The sequence below is a fragment of the Poecilia reticulata genome, chromosome 11 (genome assembly GCF_904066995.2).
Source record: "Poecilia reticulata chromosome 11, P_reticulata-male-v2, whole genome shotgun sequence".
NCBI classification, from domain to species: domain Eukaryota; kingdom Metazoa; phylum Chordata; class Actinopteri; order Cyprinodontiformes; family Poeciliidae; genus Poecilia; species Poecilia reticulata.
The window spans coordinates 2,383,624-2,409,031 of NC_088840.1; the positions used below are offsets into that span (position 1 = coordinate 2,383,624).

A 25,408-nucleotide genomic window follows, 5' to 3' on the forward strand; every position below is an offset into this window, starting at 1 on the left:
ATGGAGTCCCCCAAGACTCAATTTTAGGTCCTAGTTGTATAATTGTATTGCCTTTTGGTCAGATTTTTTGGAAATTCAACATTTTGTTTAGTTGCTTTGTGGATGACTACCAGATTCATATGCCCCTAAAAATGCTAAAAAAAAAATAATAATAATAAATTCTATACAGATATTATTAATAGGTTGTTTAGCTTAAGTTAAATCAGATTCATCTTAAAGAACAAAGGCTCTCTGTTGCTGCTCCTATTCTCTGGAATAAGTTACCTTTCCAGACTAGATCTGTCCACAGTCTGGATCATTTTAAATTGCTTCTTAAAACTTATTTCTATCCATTCGCATTTAATTACGGCCTGACACGGTACCTTTTCTGTTGTGATGTTTTAGTTTTATTTTCTTTTTGTTAATTTATTGTATTGCTTTGTTGTCTTTGTTCAGTGCTCTGTTGCAGTTTTAATCTGTTTTTAAAAGTTTTATGTAAACTTAACATTGTCAATTTTCTTTGAATTTGATTAAATCAAAGAAAACTAATTATGTAGTAATATATAGATATGGCATGAAAACCATAAATAAAAATAACTACCTCAGAGAGGATCAGTGTGACTTTTCTGGAGCCGATTTATTTGGAACGTTTTATCTATTTGGTTATACCATAAAGCCCTGTGTGTTCCTGAGTTTTTTCACAAATTGCTGCTTTTATAAGAACCTTGTAGATATTTTCTGTCATTTCTTGTAATTTTCACAAACTATCTTTTTTTATTTGCTATTATTTGCTAAGTCAAGGTAAGCTGAATCAGCAAAAACAGTGTGCCTAAAGCTGTATGTGGGCTTAACCCACTAGCTGTGTGGCCTGATGTGATCGTGTTATTTCGGACCGGGTTTGTGGTTGGGTATGAGCAGCTTATGGACCTTCTGGCACTCACAGTGGTACATGCTCTGTTTTTTTCCTTCAGGTGAAGCTGAGAAAGGCTCTTAGGATTAGATGGGATTAAATTATTCATGGCGATGTAGAGAAAGAAGCAGTAAGAAAAACTCAATTTTCGCTTCTCTGCCTCTGGCTGAGCTGCTATGTGGGAGGGTAAAGGTCAGCTGAGGGGAAAAAGGATTTTATTATCTTTGAAAGACTTGGTGCCACACAGATGTAAAGGGTAAGAACAGAAATACAGTGCTAAAGAGGCTGATCAAATATTTATGTGGATGTGTTTGGTCTTATAGCCTCTGTAAATTATTTTTCTTAATGCTTCATAATGCTGGTAGTCATGTCAACAGCCTGATACACTGTAAACTAAAGCTGTCAGATCATGAAGACAAACTCTGAGAGCATATTTTCACACCTTAGGAAGATGGAGTTAGTCGGAACATGTTGCTGCTTTGGTGCTCTAGTGAGGAGTGGAAGCTTTTCTCAAAGCCCTTGTTGTCTCTGGGAAGTGGAGAAAACTTGTTTACAATGGGGCAGCGTAGGCCTGTCCTAACAGCAAATTTTGCTGGACAATAAATTGGCCCAGAAATTATTGCGATAAACAATAATATTGTCATTTTGAAAAAATGTTCAGCTAATATAGTAATAATAATGAGAGTACACCCAGTGAAAGATCAAACAAACTAATTTTCAAAGAACATTTAACACTGAAACCAAAAAACACTTTAAATATCCAAAACAACAATAAAAACTGATTTTAAAGTTCCTCTTACCAAAAGGGTATTTTAAAATAGAGAAAATAAGTAAAGGTAACAGGTGGTGCAAAACTAACTACTTCGTACTGGGTGTCACATGTTGGCAGCGTTTCTCATAATGGCAGCTTTTCATCGATATTAAAGGGGAGCATCTCTTGTACAATTGTTGTCCAAATGGAAATTATTGCACTCATTTAAATTTTCATGTAGTTAATTGATTTATTGCTTATTGTGACAGGCTTAATGCTGTGTCTCCTCCTTACTATATTTCAAAAAGGATGTAGTGGTCAGCGTGACTTTAAAGCCAGCACAGCTACCAAACCATGTTTTTTTTGTCAAGTATCAATTTGCTCATCCTGCTGCTCAGTCAGCTCACAACATCCTAGTTTAGCACAAATAACAGTACACAGGGTTTCCCCCATAAAACTTGCTAAGCCCGGTGGCCGGGGTGCCGAGGCGGTCTGTCGTGTTTTTGTATTAAAAGATGTTAAGATGACAGGAAATTTTAAAATATCACTCGGTAATTATACGTTACAGGAAAACATCACCAGTGAAACACTACTTAAACCCACAACTAGTCTTAAAAACAACACATCAAAATATACAATTAAAATGAATATCAATTATTTGCACTTTTGTTTAATGCAAATTAAGTCAGCAGCTCCATCAGGCCCCCCAGGGCTTCAGGGGCCCCATAAATGCTAATATTTTCACACAGACCACAGATACATGAATGTAACAGTTGTTTATTGAGATGATCAATACTGCTAAATTTGATTCAATTTCAGCATAAATGAAAAGATTTGAAGTTGTTTAACATTTAAATGTAAGATTTTAAGGAGCTGGCAAGTTTACTTTGTAAAAGTTCAAAGAACAATATTCATAGTTAGCTTGGTTTGTTACCACAGCTACAGTCTGATGCTGTAAGTTTAATCTTTAAGTTTGAGCTCAGTTTATTCACAAATGCAATTTAGTAAACTGCAATTATAACTGATTGCTTTTTAGGTTGGCCAATTAAACTACTCCCAGCACATCTGTTAGAGGTGCTGATGGTTTTAGCAACAAAAGAGGTCCCTAAATCAAATTCTGCTCAAGGCCTCATACAGCCTTTTACCGGCCCTGCATGATGAGGTAATTTGCTGCACTATGCAGAGATGCGCAACAAACAGGAGATTTAATTCAATGCTGCTAATGTGGCTTTAGTAGCTCTTTCATTTCGTGTCTGTTGAGTTTTTTATAAGCGTCATAGAAACTATCCTGGTTGGTCGAGTTTATGGGACGAGTTTCTCAGATCGCCGCGCGACCGCGCACATTAACTCTGTCTGACTAAGTGGACAAAGCATTTGATACCGTTTGATGCATTGTGTAACTGGAAAAATAATACTAAAAATAATAATATAATAATATAAAATCAGCATTATGCGTTACTCACCAAGCTGAACCTCCATGATCAGGTTAGTGCTAGTTCGTAATACACCGGCCAACCCGGAACACATAGATATACTTTATCAGCACAGGCAGCGCCGGTTGCTGGGCAGCGTGTTGAGATGTAAAAGCCGCACAAAATTCTTTGTTCACAATATAAATCATTCTCAACGCACCTCTGAAAGCGCAACTACAAGTTATTCCTGCAGTTCACGTAGAGCTGCGCAGCCAGAGCTTACAAGAGTGATGTTTAAAGTACTATCTTGATCAAAAACTCTGGAAAGAATCATAATTCCTCACAGGGGGTTAATGTAAATATTCATACAGGTCAGCCTGTGTCCAGTTTGAGGGAAAGGAGTTGCGCTCAATCCGCACTGAGGTAAACTTAATCCATCTACTACAGTTCACAAGACAACGCGCAGAGGCGCCAGCGGTGTGATTGGTCCAGCTTTAAATGCATAAACTATACCCCTATCTTCTATAAACATATCTTTTAGGAATAAATCTGCTCCGCCAGTGAAACGCTCAGAGCAACAGAGATGCTTGCAATCAGGCTTAAAAAAGAAAAAAAACTAACAAAAAAAAACAAATATTTAATTATTATTATTATTTTCCTAAAAACATAAACAAGAAAGGCTTAGCCTGGTGGTAGCGCTAGTAAAGGATGGCGGGCTGCCAGGCCTATAATACACTGGGGGAAACCCTGGTACAGGGGTACAATTGCTCCTCAAATGACGTGAACAAATCAAAGTGATTTTCTATTTACATTTGCTCCTGCTGCCACCAGTGAGGTACCCACTGCATTATTTCAGAATAATGTATACCTTAGTGCTTTCAAGTGAGTAGCTCAGATACAACTTAGAAAGCAGAGTTCAGCCATGTCTTTGTTACAAGCTGTACTAGAATTATAAAAATGAACAGAGGTAATAATATTGTCGTTTTGAGACCATGTCAGTGATGGGAGACTGCGCTGATTACGTAGTGAGGTGACATTCACTTTGCCTTATCCAGCCGAGATGTGCACAGCAAGAAATATGTGCACGACATATGAAAGTTGTAAATTGTTCAACTTTTGTTGGTGTTGCTATAACATCCTGTGTATTTGGTTCAGCTCGAGGGGAGAAAAACTGATGCGTTTAGCTCCCTGTGTGTTGAGCTGTTACCAAGGAAACGAGAGGGCAGGAATAACTTGAGACACCGGAGTGAAGCTTTTTGTCATCCTCTTTGGTATAACGAGAGACATAAGAGCAAACGAGTGATTATTATCGCCCTCCTTTTATTATCGAGCTCATTGACTTGTTGTTTATTGCAGTAGGTCTAACTAAGATACAGTTGTATTTTGAAATGTTCTCATTTTTTATTGGTTCATGTTAAAAATTTGTGCTCTTAAAAGCCAAAAAAGACCTTTAGAAATCTAGATCAAAACCTTTGTAAAAGATTCCCAGTTACTCTGGCTACTTGGACACAAAAATCTTATTAAGAGAAGACTCAGCACTTTTCCACAGTTATTGTATCCAAAGCTGTTTTGATTTTCAAACATCACTGCATATTTTTGCTGCTGCAGTTTCTACAGCATCAACCTTAATCCATCCTCTGTAAATCTCTGCAACAAATGCTCATATCCATCCTGTTTGCCCTGGAAGTTTCCTTAAAGTAAATGAAGAGACATGTCAAGTTTCCGTCAATGTTCTCCAACCGTTCCTGATGACATCACTGGCTTCGTTCAATCTCTGCCCACCATCCCGTTATGTTCTGGTTATATGGCACCAGTCAATCCGCCCTCTGCTGCCCAACACAAGTGGAGCAGAATGCAGTTGCAGACACACCCAGGCCCTCATAAAGGGTTCGGTTAGCCGTCTTCTGAGGTCTGCATACTTTCTGGAAAGTACCATGCGAGTTTGAAGCTGTTTTAAATCTGAAATGTAGTTGAATGTTAAAAAAAAGAAGCTTAACTGCTGCCAGTGTTTTTGACACAACATTCTGAAGTGAATCTTTTAACTTTTTAAAGATGGTTGAGACAATCTAGAGAGTTTCAGCTTGCATTGCTCTGCTCCCAGCCAGTACTCAGTGGTTCCTAAAACAACCCTGGGAATAAAATGTTTTCCACTGTACAGAATTCCACAGGAAAGCACGCTCCTTTTTCGTGGAATTTTGCTGTAAAACTTCATGGCTCCCTGTAGAAAAATTAGATCTTTTTTCCCGTAGTTTTTTTTCTTTTTATTGTTTTTTTGCCAAATCATTAAAACTGCTTTCTGTTCAACTCATCTTGTGACGAAATACAAAGGACACAGAGACTGAAAGATGGAAAAGCACTAAAGCTATTATAGAAATATTTTTTAATAGCGCCCATGTAGACCCATCTTTTTTTTTTTTTTTTTGCTCGGCTTATTTTCCAGCTGGTTTCTCTGCTTACTGTCCAACAGAGCACAGAGAGCTAAAGGAAAGCTTCTTTCTCATCCAGACTGCAGTTAAAGCAACATCATTAGTAAGTTTTGTTCTAAGCAGGATCACAGAAACTATTTGGTGCTTGTAAAATCAGCAGCTCTATAACCACAGAGCTTGTTTTATTGTTTCTAATTGTGGAATGAGCATGAGCATGTAACGGTTATAGTGCAGCTAGTGAGCTCTTAACGGGCTATGGAGCCACCCTGACTTGCGGTCTGTGTGCCTTTACCTTTAAGGGGAGCGGCATGGAGAGCGCTGAGCGATGTGGCCGGTTATGTAAGTCTTGGCTGTGCCGCTCAGAGCTGCTTGGCCCTTGCTCTGTCCCACTGCCAGGCGCTGGAGGTTTCATCACCCTGCTGTTTCAAAAGGCCCTCTGGACTCTACATAGTGTTTAGCTCCACTCTGTAGTTTGCCCAATTTATTTTCTCCTTTCCTCTCTGCTTTCCTGCACCATCTGTCATCCTCACTGATAGACCGTCTCTCTGCCGTCCCTCCCTCCATCCTCTTTAGCTGACTCGCTCCATCTAGTAAAATTATTATGGTCTGAAAAATCCAAAGTCCTGGTCATGTTTCAGGATTTGGGTTTTATTTTAACTTTGTCATTTACCTACTTTATCAGAGTCATGTTCATAAATAAGTGCAGGGTGTTGAAAAGATAAAAATTGAGGAGACCTGTTTAAAACCTCTTTAAGGGGCAGTATTATGTAAAATACTCTTTTTTGTTATATTATGATGTTATTCCTTCAGTAAAACCATACCTGGAGTTTTGCTTTGATTCTTTCATTCATGTTTGAGGAATCCTTTAATCTTCATGGCAACCATTCAGGTATGCAGACCTAGCTCTGCCTTCGAGGTGCAGTTCCTCCCCCCAGCTGCAGTTTCCAAACTTCTGAGCTGCATCACAGAGCAGCCCTCCCCTACGATTTCTCCTCTCAGCACCTTCAAACTAGCCACCTGCAATTGGCAAACACCTGGTGGAACTGAGCATCTGCTGAGCTCATTATACAAACTACTTCTCAGTGGAACACTGGTCAGAGTGCTGTTAAAAGTTTAAGAAGCGATGTTGCGATGACTTCCTGAAGGCAGAATGTTGGAATGGGCAAGACTTTCTTAAAGAGAGAGAGGCCCAATTTCAAGGTGTTAAATTACGAAGCCAAAGTTCTCTTAAGCCGTGTTTGATATATACAACATAACATAGTAACATGATTGTGCTATAAAATTATACTATGTGGCTGGACTCTTTAAATCTCCTGGACCTGTTGACTTGCATGTGAGTGTTTTTGGGATGACAGTTTAGGACAGTGGTCCCCAAACTACGGCTCGTGGGCCGGATTCGGCCCGCCTCCACATTTGATCCTGCCCCCCTGAACAATACCAGAGAGCATTTAGATTTTTTTTCATATACCGTATTTTCCGGAATTTAAGCCGCTACTTTTTTCCTAAGCTTTGAACCATGCGGCTCATATGTGGATTTTTATTCAACCACCAGGGGGCTCTTTAGCATTAAGTGAATCATTGGAAGTCAAAGGAAGTAAAAATTGGAAATAAAAGAAGAAAGCACCCACTAAAACGGAATTAGGTTTTAATAGGGAATTAAAATTTAAGAATGTTGTTGATCAGTTAAATAGCATTGAGGGGAAAAAGAAGATGTTTTTTTTTTTTTTTTAAATAATACTGGGATCATGAGAATTTGAGGGATAGATTTTAGGATCCAATAGATGGCAGTAGTGCAATAATAATGGATGCAAGCTGCTGTTGAAATCTAAAGAAGAAGAAGAAAAAGAAGAAAGTGCCCATTTTCATTTAGCACATGCTAGTAACAGACACAAAGGATCAGCACTTTTACTGTTACAGTTACCGTTCAGAAACTGCCGTAATCAGTTCAGTTAAATCTAAACTTGGCAACTTTTTATTTTTCAACCCTAATAAATGTGATATTCAATTATGTTATGACTCAAATTTTGGCTGTCCGCCCCCCTCTGCTGCTGCTGCTGCATCGTTGTGGAAAACCTGGAGTGGAGTGGCAGAGATAACTGCAGCTTATAGCCCAGTGCAGCTTATAGTCCGGAAAATACGGTATTTATTTCATAAATAGTGTTATTTCCTGAATTTCTTCTGTGAAGAACCCAGAGAGGGTTATTTGATTGGGCTTTCTGGAAAACAATACATTTTTACATTTAGGCTCTCCTGCAATCGTCACACTTTTTCTGTTACAAACTGACTCCGGCCCCCCAACCAGAGAAGGGAAAAGTTATGTGGCCCTCACAGGAAAAAGTTTGGGGACCCCTGGTTTAGGGGTTAATATTCCTGTTGGAAAGACTGCTTTCTTTTTTCCATTTTCTAGATGACTAAAGTCTTATAGTCCTTAATAAACACAATACATTGTGTGTCAAATAAATTAACCACTTTGGGTTCATTTATTTGACATTACATTTTACATTTTACTCAGTGGTGTTTGACTTACTGAATAATTTAAGGCCATTTTAGGACATATTTTGTACCTGGGGTTCTTAAATTGCATCTAAAGTTACAAACAAAAACCAACATTAATATTTTAGAATCTTACATGCAACAAAAAAGTCCAACAATTTTGAATTTCATTTTAAATTCAAGTAACCTAAGTTTATTCAGATGCCTCACAAACAGTATGTTAGTCCATTGTTGTCTGGAAAATTATGGAATTTCAGTTTGGATAAAAATCAACAAGTTTACTGTTTGATAAAATGCTGCAGTCGTGTCATGTACAGCTCTGTGTTTGACCTCTTCCGGATTGACCTGGTTTATCTGCTTGAATGTTTCAGATCAGTCCCTCTAGGATGTTGCAATGTTATTTTGCAATTGGTGTGGCCTAAAATTACTGATTTTGCAGCATCATTTTCAAAAAGCTGCTGTCAATGTTGTGAATTTTTTTAAGCTTTATTTTTGTCATAACATATGGAGCCTATAAAGGACATTGAAGTAAAAAGTAAAAAATAAACTTTCTCATATTCACCAGATGCTTTATCAGGATTTTGACATAGTTAATATTTAATGTGCAAGTACCTTTTTGAAGAAGTATCTCAATTCAAACCAAATCATACCCTGAGGAGAAGTCACAATGCAAAAGAAGAATCCCATGTTGGTAATTAAAGTAACCATGAACTGTTAACACAGTAGGAGCAAATCCTACAGAACATCTTAAAAGGGTCATCCCAAAATAAACAAAAAAAACCCTGCAAATGTTACCGTTTAGTTTCACACATGCTGTCATCTTGGTTTGTATGGTGTCATGAAACAGGAAGTTAAATTAGAAAGGGAAAGTGGATTGGTAAAATTTCAGCCAAGTTGCAGTGATTGGTCGGAAAAGAAGGAAACACGCAAATCTGACATTAGTCAGATTTGCGAAATAGTTGCAAGTCTGAGCAAAATTTTTGAATGTTGAGTGAATTTGCATTAATAGTTGAGATTGCAACATCGCAACTTTATGGAAGGACTGATTAAACAAACAGTAAAAACCAGACAAAGAAAATACAAAACAGCCCTCTCAAATATATTTGCATTTATTAAAAGACAAAAGCCTCCCAAAAAACCTGGACCTATGTTAGAAAAGTAATCAGCCCCATGTTAAATTCAGAATTTTTGAGATATGACCACATTTTATGTGGTTTAGTTTCATTAGGTACACTAAATAGAACTTACCTAAGGACATGAAGTAGGCTGAAAGAGTTCAACACATCATCTAAAGAAATCCAAGAACAAGCAAGGAACAGAGTATAGATATTTTATTTCACAAACTATATGATGTGAAATGAAATACAAAGAGCTGAGAAATTGTGTTTATTGATTTAAAATAATCTGAACATTGTAAAAGCAGCTGGTCTAAGTGCGGTACTGAACTTCCTGTTATCCAAGGGTGGTTGAAGAGAAACATCAAACCCCTGCTGCACAGTGTGTGTGTGTGTGTGAGCAGGTGGGTGAAGGCAGAGAAAGCCCTCCAGGCCTCTTAAAAGTGATTTCTCATGGTGATTTGAAGCTTTGGATTAAGGTCAAGATTTCACCTGTCAAAGTTCTTCTGATTCTGTCAGCTTCCAGTTGGTGTGTTTGGAAGCAAACTTGCTCATGTGTCGTTATGTGTGTTAATAATGCTTGTTCCAGTTTTAAATGCACCATCTGCTGTATAAGCTTTCCACAACACATGCTCTGGGTATCTGTTACTACTGAATAAATGTCTGTGATAGCATCTATATGCTAAGATTTCATGCTGTAAATACTTTAAGGGGACTCTTTTCATTGTTTGTTTGCAAATACATCTCTTTAGTTGTTTTCCAATACATTACAGGAAAATAATTAGACTGACGAGCCGTGATTTCTGACCAATTGATGATAAAAGCTTTTGTAATTCAGATGTAAAAGTATTAACACACCTTAAAGTTTTTATTATGATTTTGTATTGTTGGAGGTACAAACTGCAGCATATCTTACTGAGATTATACTATACACCAACACAAAGTACTGTATATTTGTTAAGAGGACGAATAGCAATAAATTGCTTTAAAATTGTTTAGCAAATACAAAAGTGTGACTCTGAATTTAAGAATAGTCCTGAAACATGTTTATTTGCTGAAGCCTTTTGTACATCCTGAGAGGCTGGCACTATTTTTAACTATTTTAGTAGTTTATTTTAACTTATCTATGTTTAGCTTGTCCATTTTTTTATTGTGTATATGTACATCCCTTTGTAGACTTTCAGTTATTTTATAGTGCTTTAAAAATTGAAGTGGTATGGTATGGTATGGTATGGTATGGTATGGTATGGTATGGTATGGTAGAACAAACATATCAACTGTCAAACATGGCTTTGGATGAGTGTTGAGTGATGATTAGGATTTCTGGTCCTGTGGTCTGGCAACTATAGTCTATAGTCTGTTTGTATTCTATTGAGGCCTTTTGTTTGATAGCTAAAGCTTGACCCAAACTGAATCATGAAATAGCTCAATCATTCCAACTGCCACTAAGAATATATTACGGTAGAATGAATGGCTGCAAATTGAAAGTCTAAACCTTAAGAAAGAGATGGATGCATGCTGTTGCAGCGTAGATGCTACAGTATAGCATCTTCTGTACACTGGCTCAGTATGCTGTTTTATCTGTTTCCATTGTTAAAACAACACGATCCACCATTCCTGGACCAACTTCAGTTGTAGATCCATAGGACAATGACACAATCAGGGTGGTGGTATTACACAACAGAGTTCATTCACTGAGGGACAGAAAGACGTCACTGCTTGCAACAAGCATGAGACATACTGGTGTGTCATGTTAGTTGTCGCTCTAGTATGAGGCTACTCTAGGGTTTAGCCCCGCCTGCCCAGTGAGAGTTCAATAGGCAGTTGATACATCAGACCATGAAATAGCATACCAAACCACACCGACCTGTGCCGTACTGCTCAGTGAAAATGAAGTAGTAGCTTCTTTTTTAAATGCTAACAATGTGAAATTCCATGATTTGTGAAGAAAGAAATTATGTTCTAAATTTAAACCTTTTAATCTAAAAGAGGATATACTTTTTATCAAGAACCTTCAAAGGTCTGCCAAGCTTTAGTATTCCTTTCTCTAAGATCAAGAGTTCTGTTCTAAACTAAAGACCAAAAGACTGGATGCAAGGTCTCATTTTGGGGGAGTGAGACGAATCCTGAGGAAAACCCTCCACCCAAATATCTGTGCTTCCTGAAAGTTGGACCACTGTCAAGCATTCGAAAAAGTTGGAGTGTGGAACTGGAACCAAACATGCCATGGAAGGGATTGAAGTACATCAGGACGGAAGAAAAGGGCCACATTATGAAGCTATCTTAGTGAATGCTAAGATCGCAGCGAATAAAGCTTCAGTTAAGTCAAGAATGCCTTCATTGTGCAGCCAGGACGTTATAGAGGCTGTCAGTCCCTACACATAAAACTTTGGGCAGAGACAGAGAGGAAGGATTCTAATAACATGTTGGAGCTTATTGGTTTCAACACATCTTCTTCCATTGTGGTTTCATGGTTTCAATCTGTGACCACATGTGCTGTGGCATAGTCCTCGCCCGTTCATTTTCACTTCCATGTTGTTGAGGTTCTTGAGTAAGTCATAAATTTAAAAAGGATGCTTGTTTTGTCTCAGCTTGGACAACATTTTAAAACCTGGAATGCTTTGATCACAGTTTGGAATTATGACGACACAAAAGAGAGAAATAGGTTATAATTATTCTAATACTCGATTAAAGTAACAAGGATAATATTTAATTATGTTTTTCTAATGACGGTGGTAATGATGGTGGGGGTTAGAGGTAGATATCTCTACTTCTACCTTACATTCTGAAATGTGTCTGCAGCCACTCAGAATGCAAGTAAACACCATGAAGACGAAGCTTGTTTAAAAAGAGAAAATTCCACAGCATAGAGTTGTGGATGGGTGTAGACAGGCCTGCAATGTATATTTACTGCATGTAATTAAAAGTATTTTGAGTTTAATAGATTTTAATCACTACTTTGAATTTTAAAGGCACAACTGTTGTTTTTACATTAAAATCTCATAATATTCAAAATAGGGGTGAGTGATATTGCCAGAAACATATTCATGTTTAAAAAGATAAACATGAATCTTTTTTTTAAAAAACATATTCATGTTTAAAAAGACATCCATTTTCTTACACCCTTGTCCCTCAGTGGGGTCTATCTCCAGCTAGCGTTCCGGGCGAGGGGCGGGGTCACCCTGGACAGGTTGCCAGTCTGTCGCAGGGCAACACAGAGACACACAGGACAAACAACCATGCACACACACACTCACACCTAGGAGCAATTTGGAGAGGCCAATTAACCTGACAGTCATGTTTTTTGGACCGTCTACCAACTGTGCCACTGTGCAGCCCCATAACAATATCATAGATGATATTCCACTTTTTTTTTTTTTCCTTTGGGGAAAGTATTTTTTTCTGCTTTTCCTCATAAACAGTCACTATTCCTAAAGGAATATCTGATTCGGGACACGGAACCATAAGCACCTTCAACTTAAACTTCCACTGACTCATTTAGAGTTAGCAGACGTCACTAGCCGTAGCTAACGAGCATCCTCTCTTTGGTTCTGAGTTGTAGTAGCGTAGTAAAAACCAGCTCCTTGACTTCCGGGAGTGTCTCCAAGATGGCAGGGTAAGTCTGTAATCTGTCCTGATCAGCGACAAGGCAAACTCCACTAAACTCGATTAAGAGATTCAGCTCTTCTTCAAAATGATACAGTATGCGTGGAGTTAGATCGAAAAAGACACTGGGGGGTGCAAAAAGTCACGGTCAAGCAAGAACTGATCTAAGAAACGTTGGAAAAAACGCTAGCATGATGCAGGCCTCGGACCCTAGCGAGGAGAGCGAGCTAACGACTGCTAAGGCTATCCAGAATCTATGCAACACTATCAAAGAAATGCAAAATGACATCATCGCTATGAAAAATGACATCAAGCAAGACCTGAACAGCTCTAAGAGTGAAATGAACAAGAAACTGAAAGAGGTCAGATCGGACATTCGTAACCAAGCTGCTATGCTAACGGCAGCGGAACAACGGGTGAACGGGGTGGAGACTGTTAACATGGACTTGAGAGATTCATTGTCTTACTGCCTCAAACAGCAGAAAACTCTCCTGGACAAAGTCTCCGATTTAGAAGGAAGATCCCGACGCAACAACATCCATATTTACGGCATTAAAGAAGCTGAAGGTAACGCCATGCACACGTTCATTGCAAACTTTCTGAAAGAACAGCTCTCAATCAGCCAAGATTTGCAGATTCAATGAGCACATCGTTCGCTGGGACCTAAACCTCGAGATGCATCAATTTCAAGATCCATACTCGTCAACTTTCACAGATACGACATAAAAGAGAAAATCCTTAAAGCAGCGTGGGGGAAAAATTTTTTCTATGATGGCAAATTGATCATTTGCGCACTATCTACCGACTGAGATAAACAATAAGCTTAAAGAATACAAAAACATCAATAAGATTCTCAAAGAGGGGAAAATACGTTTTCAAACACCTTACCCGGCTAAGATGAGGATTCACTGGGATGACGGACCACGTCTGTACGCAAGTGCATCAGAAGCAGCGGACGAGATGAGGAAAAGGGGATACCAGGTGGACACGCCGCGATCAACCACTGCAGACGAAGAACCAGCGACCAACCAGGACGTGCACTGGAATAAAGCGGCCAGCTCACACTCCAAACGTGTGCGAGAGAAGCTCCGAGAATTTCAACGAGAGCAACTATAAAAAGCTTTCCTGATGCAGATCCTCAATTCTTATGTAAGTAATAACAGCACATTATGGAGGATCTGAACCCCACGCGTAATTATTTCTTGTATTAACACCCGAGCTGCCCCCCACCCCTCTCACATGTAATAAGATTAACCTGATCAGGACTAATGGAGAAATGACTGTTAAGCTCAAAGGTGAAGGAACTCTGTATTTGGCAGAGAAGGAGCCCCTAATTAGAGTAGGGCTGTTCCTCCTACAATGTAAAGGAAAAGGTTGTAGGATGTGGGGGCACAGTGAAGCCCTGAGGATGGAAGTCATCCTGTGTGTCTTATTTTCTTTACATTTTTGTTTTTTGTGTTCAAACTGTCGACATGTACAGACTCGCATACAGGTATGATTAATGGTAATATCAGAGCAGCTTCATGGAATGTTAATGGTCTCAACAACCCTGTTAAGAGGAGTAAAGTCTAAGATAAAAAGGGAGAAAATTCAGATCCTACTTCTTCAAGAAACTCATTTGTCCCCAATAGAGCATGAGAAACAAAAAAATTTGGATTCAGGAAGGTTTTTTATAGTTCATTCAAAACGGCTCATAAGAGAGGAGTCGCAGTGCTAATACATATCTCTTTGCATTTTGAACTTATAAAGCAAATACGAGATGGTGAAGGCAGGTATATGCTGATTCAAGGTAAAATTTAGGGAAATTTGGTTACCCTTCTCTCTATCTATATGCCCCCAAATTATAACCTTCGTTTTTTGAAAAAGTGTTAAAAGTTATTTCATCAGAGTCACAAGGTATTTTAATTTGTGCAGGTGACTTTAATACAGTTCTGAATAAAAAATTACACATCTAATAACAAAAGAATAAGCACACCACAAAGTAAATTACTAAAGAGAGGAATGGAGGATATTGGCTTACTGGACGCTTGGCAGGCGATGCACCCAACAGAAAAAGATTTTACCTATTTCTCTCCCCGACATGCAGTATTTTCAAGAATAGACCTTTTCTTGGTTTTTGAGAATGATCGACATAGACTTAAAAGATGTGAAATTGGTTCCAGAAACTTGTCAGACCACTCGCCAGTATACTTAACACTTAACCTGGATACGAGACCAAAAAAAAACATATGGAGGCTAAATACAAGCTTGTTAAATAACGAACACGTCATAAAAGACATAAAAACAGAAATAAAAAACTTTCTAGAACTGAATGACAACGGGGAAGTCAATCCTAATATTTTATGGGACACATTGAAGGCAGTTATAAGAGAAAAATTTATATCACTAAGTACTGCGATTAAGAAAGAGAAGGAAAGAGAACTAAATGAGCTGGAGACTAAATTAAAAGATGTGGAGAACTTGCAAAACACAAGTCAACTCGATTATACCAAAGCACAAATCCAGGAGATAAGGAGAAAAATTTTGGATATACATAAAAAAGAGGAAGAAAAAATATATAAATTCCTAAAACAATCATTTTATGAAGCTGGGCCAAAGGCAACAAAACTACTTGCAAGAAGAATTCATAAAAAACAAATCATGCAGTCAATTTGTTCCATAACTGACCCTCAGACAGGAATAGTAGAAAACAGTTTGGAAGGCATTGACAACGCTTTTCAAACATATTATAAAGCATTATATGCGCAACAAGAACAAAGCAAAATAGAAGATGTTAAAACATTTCTCAATTCATTAGACTTACCAACAATTGGAGAATGTCAGAATAAAAACTTAACTGAGCATATTACTGGAAAAGAGCTGAAATTGGCGTTAAAAAAGTTAAAAAATAATAAAACACCCGGTACAGAGGGTCTTCCAGGGGAATGGTATGTATTTGAACAAGAACTGTCCCCTGTATTATTAAAGTCTTTAAATTGGACTTTAGAGAAAATGACAACACCGCCATCATGGTCTGAAGCAATTATAACGGTATTACCAAAAGAAGGAAAAAACAAAATATTATGCAGCTCATATAGACCTATATCAATCTTTAACCAAGATTATAAGCTATATGCATCTATCCTGTCCAATAGGTTGAACGCGTTTGTCTCAGATCTGATTGATGGGGACCAAACCGGGTTTGTCTCTGATCGGCTAACTCAAGATAATATAAGATGCTCACTGCATATAACCCAGAATATACAGACAAACAATCACACAGCACTTATGGTGAGCCTGGATGCAGAAAAGGCTTTTGACCGTGTCAATTGACAGTATTTATTCTTAGTTTTGGAACGATTTGGATTTTCACATACTGCTATCAATAGTATTAAAACATTATATGCGTCACCCACAGCTAGGGTCAAGATAAATGGCCGCTTGACAGACAGAATAAAGCTGGAGAGATCCACTCGACAAGGCTGCCCGCTCTCCCCAACTCTTTTTGCACTTTACATAGAGCCTCTTGCCCAGGCAATTAGAGAGAGCAGTGGTATCCATGGTATAGTAATAATTTCAAGAGAACACAAAATAGCACTATATGCTGATAATATCCTTCTATATCTCTCGAGTCTGGAGCAATCCATCCAGGCCGTTTTAAAGTTACTAGACACATTTGGCACCTACTCAGGATACAGACTAAATATGGAAAAGGGAACTTCTTTAGATTCTTTAGATATTTGCAATTTAGACGATATGTTTTTGTACATATACTGAAAGCCTGTATCTCAGAGTCTAACGAGATAATTTAATTGGTTTCACAAGCTTACTCCAAGCCTGGTAAAATCAGGGATTGTTGAGATCCAAAGGAAAGTCAACAGACTATGTTAGGAAAAGATGGGAGAAAGAGTTGAATGCTGAAATGTCACAAGATCAGTGGGACAATATGTGTGAATCCGCTGCTACAACCTCCTCCTCAAACTATTGGCGTGAATTCAGTTGGAAAAATTTGTTAAGTTTTTTCAGAACACCAAAGCAGCAGCCTTATAGAAACCCCAATGCATCTAAATGCTGGAGGGGATGTGGGGACACAGAGGCAAATCACTCCCATATTTTCTGGTCCTGCATTAAGATAAAGACTTATTGGAAGGATGTTTTGGGGAAGATTGAGTCAATTTTGGGTCTTTAATTTCAACAACCCATCATGTTACTGCTACTCGGAGCTGCTCCTGAGGGTCTGAACGTGAATGACAAATATCTATTAAAAATCTTCAGTGCTACAGCCAAAAAACTGATTACTTGGAAATGGCTTCTGTCTGTCCCACCAATGGACTGGCAGGAACTGGTGGAAGAGACCCACAAATTGGAAAAGTTAACGTTCATGCTGAGACTGCAACCGGACCTTTACAAAAAGAGATGTACTGGATTTCTAGAGAACAATAACTGAATCAGGGCTTTCTTTCCTTGTCATTTTAAATGCTGCTCAAAAAATGGAAAGTTAATCTGTATGCTGTTTCAACCTGTAACTGTTCATCTTAGTCAGAATGTAAATAATTCCTTTTGTTGACAGTCTGATTTAGTTCTGTGTATTGTTTGTGATTGATAAAAAAACAAAACAATCAATAAACATAAAGTAAAAAAATAAAAATTAAATTCAAAAAACAGCTACTTGTAGTGCACTTTGCTTCATCCGGAGGGTCTGGGCTCTCAGATGTTGAGAAATATTTCTATCTGGAGGCTTGGACTTTGTTGAAGTTGTAAATTCATTCATTCACAACTTCTCTTTCTGTTTGCTGATTGGTCCTGTTAAAAATTGGCTGGAGACAATCAGAGTCAGGGGGAGAAAGCATACACAGTGCTGGATTTTTTTTTTTTTGATGGAATTGCAGAGGGAGACAATGGTCAGGCTAGAGTAGTAGTGGTATCATTACATCTCCAGTCAACCAAGTGCTGACAAAACAGTCAGAAAGTATTTATCCTAATTCATATATCTTGCTATACAGTTCAGACTGGAAACCAGCTGCCAGATTCTTTGTTTCACAGTGGTTGGCAAACAGCTACAAGGAAGACTTACCACATAGCTCCTTTTCAGCAGTAATGCTTTCAGCCATATTTGCTTTCCTCTTTACAATTTCAATATCGCTGTGTGGGTGAATGGATTACATATTTACACCATCAATATAACAATAAAATTAACTTTCTTTAGAAAGATTTTTTTTTTTTTTACCGATATCGTGAATTAGGGGCTGTACAGTGGCGCAGTTGGTAGAGCTGTTGCCTTGCAGCAAGAAGGTTCTGGGTTCGATTCCCGGCCCCGGTCTTTCTGCATGGAGTTTGCATGTTCTCCCTGTGCATGCGTGGGTTTTCTCCGGGTACTCCGGTTTCCTCCCACAGTCCAAAAAACATGACTGTCCAGTTAATTGGCCTCTCCAAATTGTCCCTAGGTGTGAGAGTGTGTGTGCATGGTTGTTTGTCCTGTGTGTCTCTGTGTTGCCCTGCGACAGACTGGTGACCTGTCCAGGGTGACCCCACCTCTCGCCCGGAACGTTAGCTGGAGATAGACACCAGCAACCCTCCCGACCCCACTGAGGGACAAGGGTGCAAGAAAATGGATGGATGGATGGATATCGTAAATTATATGATATGGCCCAGACTTAGTACAAAGTAGTTTATACAGGTAACAAACAGATAACCAATAAAAAAAATTAATATTCCATGTTATAGGACCAGCACATCACTTCTGAAGGTCATTTTGATGTAAATAACTTCCTTCTAATGAATACTTGATTGCCACCAAAAGTTGGGAAACAAAATATTGAGTTACATGTATCATCATCTTTGTCTAGGCTTGATTCGTTAGTTTGTTTGTTTTTTAAATAATTCTTTTGGGCCACATTCAAAACCAGTGTCTGATTTTTATTGGTTAATTTTCAGTAAATATTTGTCTATTATTACTTTTATCAGTTTCAAGTAATTTCAGTGGCCATTGTGAGTTTGATAGACAGACTAACAGACAGGTTGAATTTTATGGGAATTAAAATAGTCTTTGATATACTTTTTTCTAAGATACAAACAAGCTAATTGCTGTACCCCGAAGGGGGGAGATATAAGTAAGACATGTTAGATTCTGAGTAATGTTAAGATGGTTTTCACTGTGTGCCTTAATCCTTATCAGAGAATATTTGTTTTTCAAACTATTAAATTTGGCAGTAATAATAACATAAGTGTTTGTAGGGGGAATTTCAAGTATTCGTGGTTTTCAGTTTTTTGCAGATGGTTGTGGTCCTTGACCCCCCTAATACCGGCGTTCCACTCTGTTTTCTAGCCTTCCTGCCAAAAGCTGCAAATAACTGTATAAGTTAGAAGGGCATCCCTGTGTGTGTGTGAATGACAGTTAAGCTGCTGCAAATCTGGGTTGAACTGTCATTTTTGAATGACAGTTCAACCCAGAACTGAGATATTCATTGAGATGAATATCTCATCTCAATGATGAGATATTCTGTATGTTTTATTAGCAGTAAGTGTGGCGTTACTAAAACAGTCGAGAATTTTACCGAGAGATGCCCGAGAGATTTCTGAATGGATGATCCATTATCTGTATTCAATGTCTTATGGAACCCATATCCCGGGCCCCATAAGGAGCAGTTGACCCTCACAGTATAGCATTTGTTAGGAAAATGGTCTATGCACTGTATCAAATACAAGGCCACACATCCACACACACTCATACCTCAGGGTGATTTAGAAAGGCCAGTGAACCAAACAGTCACATAAACTTCATGCAGAAAGACCTCAGACTACCAACTGCACAACAATAAAATTTTTCTTCTTGTTAAATATAGTATTTCTAAAAATCATCAGTACTTTCTGTCAGTTTTGTAAATATATTTGCTATGAATCAACATAAGTCCTTCAGTTCTTGCACTGGTTTTCTTCTGTTGCCACAGTGTTCAGTTCACTGACTTTCTTTTTTACCACATTTCACTTGGACTTTATCCTTGGTACTTATGCAGATGTCTGGTATCATTTCGGCTGAACTTTGCTTGCTCTGTCAGTGAGGTAGACGTCTGTGTCTAAATTTAGCAAACTAAAGAAAAATACTTTTTTAATCTTCAATTCCACCACTTAGCTGAGATCTTCTCCCATTTAGATTTTGGTATTTTCCCTGCACAGCTTTCGGAAAAATGGCTGCAGGTCAACTCATAGGAATGATGGCTTGCTAACACTGTCACAGCCTATGTTTTTCAGTCTATTTCTGTCCCCTTAAGTTAAATGCTCAGGAGCTGTGCAGCTGTTTTTGCCAGATGTGAATTAAGCTGTGACCTCAGCTTGATACTTCACTTAAAGTTGCCTGCCTGAGATTTATTTATTTATTTGTGTATTATGTGGATTAGAGGCCTCTGTAAGTATCATCCAGAATTGCACCAGTTCTGTTGACACTAATTGTAAAAACGTTGATGTGTGGTTCAAAGCTACGCTGTAAATGCAAATATAACATTTAATTGAAGAAAGGAAGTTGATTGAAGTCATTTTTCATCAAATTGCTATTAACACTCAGTTATTTGGAATTTCTGGTTGAAAAGTCTCTCTAATTTGAGCTGGATTAATTCAGAAAAAGTAGGGTTTTTCCTGTGCTGTAAAGTACTTTGACTTAGTACTTCATTCAAGTGCAAATGCTTTACTTTAGGTTTTTTTTTCTTTTCTGGAGCCAATAATTTATCTCATCTGACTCATGGAGAGAGACTAGTCCCAGCATTTCCATGAACAGGAGCTCATTCACATAGACGAACATCAGAAGTCTCCACATATCATTTTATTTTAAGTTATGCTGTTAGCACTATGCTAACTTTAGTTGCCAACAAAGGCAGGACTACCACTGTGTGTTGACCTACGACTATCGACATCACCACAGTCAACTAACTTAATGTTTTTCAGGGGATAGAGAAAGTGAGAAAGGACAAGGACCCATTCAAGAAAATTGGTTTGAACTTGAAAAATGAGTAAGTTTAAGTTGTAGGTATTTAGCAAGGTTAAATTTGTATCAAGCAGTTCACACAGATAAAAAAATAAGTTAACACAAATAAGCTATGTGAACTTAATTTTTTTTTTTTTTCGTTAATTGTACTAAAGTTATTACTGCTTACTTAAAATGAATTAGGTTTTTTTTACTCACTAATCTTAACCTTATTTTGCTTAAAAAATTTTTGAGGCAATGAGTTTCAATAATTTTTTTGTAAGTAAGGTGAACGAATTAGATTTTACAGTGCAGTGGAGCCGATGATTCTGGGTGGAGGTGAGCCTAGTGTAGAACAGCAAAGCTGGCCAGCAGCCACATCTTTATGGTTCAGCAACATGGGGAATCCACACATGTTTTACACTCGTCTGACATCACCATGTTTACAGGCTCCTATGTTTAAGTGTGTTCAGATGCTGGAGGTCCTGAATAACGGCCCAGTGGGGGGCATTTTGGCTGTCTGCTCTGCCCCTCATACATATAAAGTTCTATAGTTATGGGTTTCCCTAAAATTCTGGCAGAGTTCCATGCAACCAAGGGCTGCAGCGCCGTGATATCTGGGTTTCTGCACACCGACCTGCACAGACGTGTTACCACAGGGTTACCACAGAGTGTTGAACACGTCTGAGTGTTGAACACAGACGTGTTCAACACTCTGTGTTGAACGTCTGTTGAACACAGACGTGTTCAACACTCTGTGGTAACCCAGATCAGTGGAGCCTGTTAGGATACATGATAAAGAGTTCTGTGGTTAAAAATTTCATTGCACTTACTTGTTCTTCAATTGTTTGTTTCTGTTTACATATTTCTTCCACTGCCTGGGATACTGCCTCACACACCGCCTCACACATCGTCTCACACTCCAAACATTTCGTTCAACAGTCTTTTTTTTTCCTTTGCCATGGTTCTTGAGGCCTGACAACCTTTTCATCACAAACGCCTGCTGTGCTATAAAAAAGTATTTGCATCTTTACAGAATTATCTTTTTTTTTTTTCTCACACTTTAATTTTACAGATTGTCTGAAGGGAACTGTCCAAACCAAGCCTTTGAATAACTCCCTGATCCTAATAACTGGTTGTCCCACCTTTGGAGGATACAGCTGCCATTAAATGTTTCTGATAATTGCTAATGAGACTTTTAGCAGTCCCTCCAGGAGGTTGTAATTTTTTAAATGATTGTTGCAGCCCAATATTACTTGATTTTGTGGTACCTTTTTCAAAATGTCGCGGTCACATGTTTTTATGTTTTATTTTTGCAATGACGTGGTCTTACAGACAAGTTGAAAAAGTTGCTCATAATTTTCCCAAGAAAGTCAGAATTTTAGTCAAGTTAATATTTAAGTGCAAATTACATTTTTCAAGCACCTTCTTGAAATAGCACCTTAATACAAATCAAATCATGTCCTGAGGAGAGGTCAAAGTGCAATTGAAGAATCCCATATTGTTAACATGAGCTGTTTACACAGTAGGAGCAAATCATACAAAATATCTCTAAATGTTTTTTTGAAGAAAAAACAAGATGACTGTTATTATTTAGTATCACACGATTCATCTTTCAGGTTCAGCTTTCAAGAGACATTGTGAAACAGGAAGTTAAATTAGAAGGGGCAACAGGATTGGTCAATATTCAGCCGATTTGCATTGATTGGTCAGAAAAGAAGGAAGTATAGAAAATGTTAAGGTGATTGCTCAGATTTGCACTGAAAACTGGTAGTCTGTGCAAAATGTGCGAATTTTAAGTGAATTTGCATGAATAGTTGCAATCACAGCTTCCTGGACCTGTTTTATGTCACTGTAATGGAATTTGGACTCACTCTTCTTTGCAAAATTGTTTTTATTGAAACACACTGGAGAGTCTTTCTGCATGAAAGGCCACTTAATGCCATGCTACACCATCTCTAGTGAAATAGAGTTAGAGCTTTGATAGGCAGCAGAAGCCATTCAAAGGTCGACATGCTGCTGGGCTTTAGATCGTTGTCCTGCTGCATAACCCAAGTGAGATAGAGCTTCAGGTCACAAAATGATAGCTGGACAATGTCCTTCCAACTTTTTTTTTAGCTGCTGTAAATCCATCCTAAACAACCTGACCCTATAAAAGTCATCTTTGACAGCTTGTGTTAACAAGCAAGGAGTCCTGAGAGTGAAACTTACCTAGATGGGACTTCACAAAAGCAGTACATTTTAGCAAGGGACGGCACTTGAAGTAAAACAAACATCTTTTTCAAGCTTTTGCGCTAAACTTACAGTGTCTCTATGGAAAACGGAGGCCAAAACCACAAGATCTGGCTGCATTTCAGTAATTAGTTTAACTGTCAGTTTTACAATTTTTGCAAAAATCCCCAGTTTATTAAGTGCAGAATCAATATTTCTGGACTAGTAGATATAAATAATAGCTGTAATGTAGGTGTGATAACATGCTCTGCTGTAACACCAAAACTCAGCAAATGACAAACCAGATGAGGAAGCAGATGTTGAGGATTAGGAAGACTCAGATCCTTCAGATTCAAAATTATACAAAATATTGTAATTAGCAACAAATTTATTTTTCCAGAGAAACACTTCACTCGTCCTCCAGTATTTTCCCATTGCTATTTTCTTCTTTCTCTCTTCCTGTTTGCTGTCCCCTTAAAGTCCCTCCAGATTTCCTGAGTTGTCCTCTGTTACCCAGAATTCATTGGATGGATGCATACTTTCAGAGGGAGTAAGGATGACTCCTTCAGCTGCTGTCCTTAAATGTTAACAGAAGTGGAGAGGGTTGAATGTTCCTGAAAATGCACTGCTGACCTCATCCCGATATCAGAGAAGCAGACAGATGGTGCAGCCGTCAGGTGTGTTCATACCAGTTGTCACTTCAGGAGTTATAGAAAGGTCATGAGCAAGATCAGTTTGGCTTGGATCAGACTCCATGGTCTCCTAGGTGGAGGTGCTGGTTGTCCTGGACATGGTGGACCTGGTGGTTTTTCCAACCTTTCACTTGTACTGATGGACATACACAGTTTTTATAATGGAAGCATCACCAACCCACTCTTATTTTTTTTACATGTTTGTGCATTAATCATTATTACCTTAGGTTGCATGATTTAGTAAGACAAGAATAATGTTATGTATGGATGGATGTATGGATGGATGGATGGATGGATGGATGGATGGATGGATGGATGGATGGATGGATGGATGGATGGATGGATGGATGGATGGATGGATGATATCGCAATGATTAAATACAATTTTCTTAGAGGGGCACTATTATGTAAAATCTATATTTTTAGCTTTGCATCACTTTATAATGTTTCCTCATCAAAAACACACCTGGAGTGTTTCATTTATGTTTTCATGCATGTTCCCAATCCGTTAATCTCCATGGCAACCATTCAGTCCAAAACGTATGGTCCATCCTGAGTCATAAACTTTGATAAGTGGATGGTCGATATTTCAAAAGTTGTGTGATTTGTTACTTAAAGGGGCAGTATTATATGCTTTTCAGGTACATGGTACCATTTTGTAGCACAATGAAGTAACACAAGTAGCACTATAATATACTATAATATACCAAATATGTCTTAAGAGAAATTTTACTTTGTAATTTAACACCTTAAAAATGGGTCTCTGTCTTTTTAAAACCTCCTGCACTTTCTGAAACTCCCCCTTCAGGAAGGCATCGCTCCTTCATTAAACCTTTAACAACCTTTTTACCAGCATTTCACTGAGAAGTAGCTCCTATAATGAGCTCAGCAGATACACAGTTCCACCAGGTGTTGCTAATTGCTGTTGGCCAGTCTGAAGGAACTCAGTGAGGGAATCACAGGGGAGGACTACTTTGTGAAGCAGAAGCTCAGAAACTAGAGCTCTGAGGAGAAGCTGAGACTCAAAGGCAGCGATCAGTTCATCCACATGTTTGCACAGCTGACTGGTTGCCACGGAGATTACAGAATTTCTCAAACATGAACGAAGAACTCCATGTTTTTGATGAGAGAATAACATTATGACGTGGTAAAACTCAGAAAAAGTTCCGAAAAGATCAGAAAAGTTGAGTTGACTTAATTCTATCCCTTTAACTTTAGAGAGGGCTGCTGGAAATAACTACAGAGCTAAACTTAAACTGTCAGCCGTCTGAAATAATCAAATTTTGGCTCCTTGTGATTTTTTTTCAGAGGAATTATTTGCCTTTTGAAAGTCTTTTGTTACTGGCTATAATCTCATGCCAGATTTAAAGTAATCAAATATCTTTGTTGGGGTTTTTATATGTAAAGGGGAATGTAACAATCTAGAGAGCATAAAATATTTTGCCTGAACTTTCCAGATGGCTTTCATTTTACTAGTAGAGAGATGTTGTAACACTATCCAGAATATGAACTGTGGTAAAAAGTAATGGTGGGATTGGACGATAAGCACATTGTTCAGATCAGAAGGAAACATCAAGTGGGGCGTTCACAAACAGGGATTACAGGAACAAGGACGCTTTGCATCCATGAAGTTTTCCCACACACCAGTTGAAACACAGAGAAGTGGTGGGTAGGAGCCCTGCCCCAACCACACAAAGACATTTTCTAATGATTGTAGCTCAGCCAAGCTGCAGCTGTCTGCTTGTCTTCTTTACTTCATCTTCAAGCCCAGACACAAAGTGTGAATGTCATTTTGAATTTATATTGGTCTATTCAGAGGTTTAGCTCACTGTTTGAGAGATGGGGAAGATGAGGAACCTGCGTCACTCTGTTAAATATAA

At 38.3% G+C, this 25,408-nt stretch overlaps 1 protein-coding gene across 7 annotated transcripts in view; it reads left to right on the forward strand.

The window, feature by feature from the left end:
* The window catches only part of thrb (thyroid hormone receptor beta), a 109,259-nt gene that overhangs the window by 33,649 nt on the left and 50,202 nt on the right, over window positions 1–25,408 (forward strand). Inside the window, exon 1 of one of the 7 annotated variants that reach the window (XM_081613000.1) lies at window positions 5,560–5,581. The exons of 5 other annotated variants lie outside the window; for them this stretch is intronic. The gene's annotated coding sequence lies outside the window, so the exon portion shown is untranslated. Of the gene's footprint in view, window positions 1–5,559; window positions 5,582–20,655; window positions 20,672–25,408 lie in introns of those variants that run through there. One more of the 7 variants, XM_081613001.1, reaches the window with a different exon arrangement.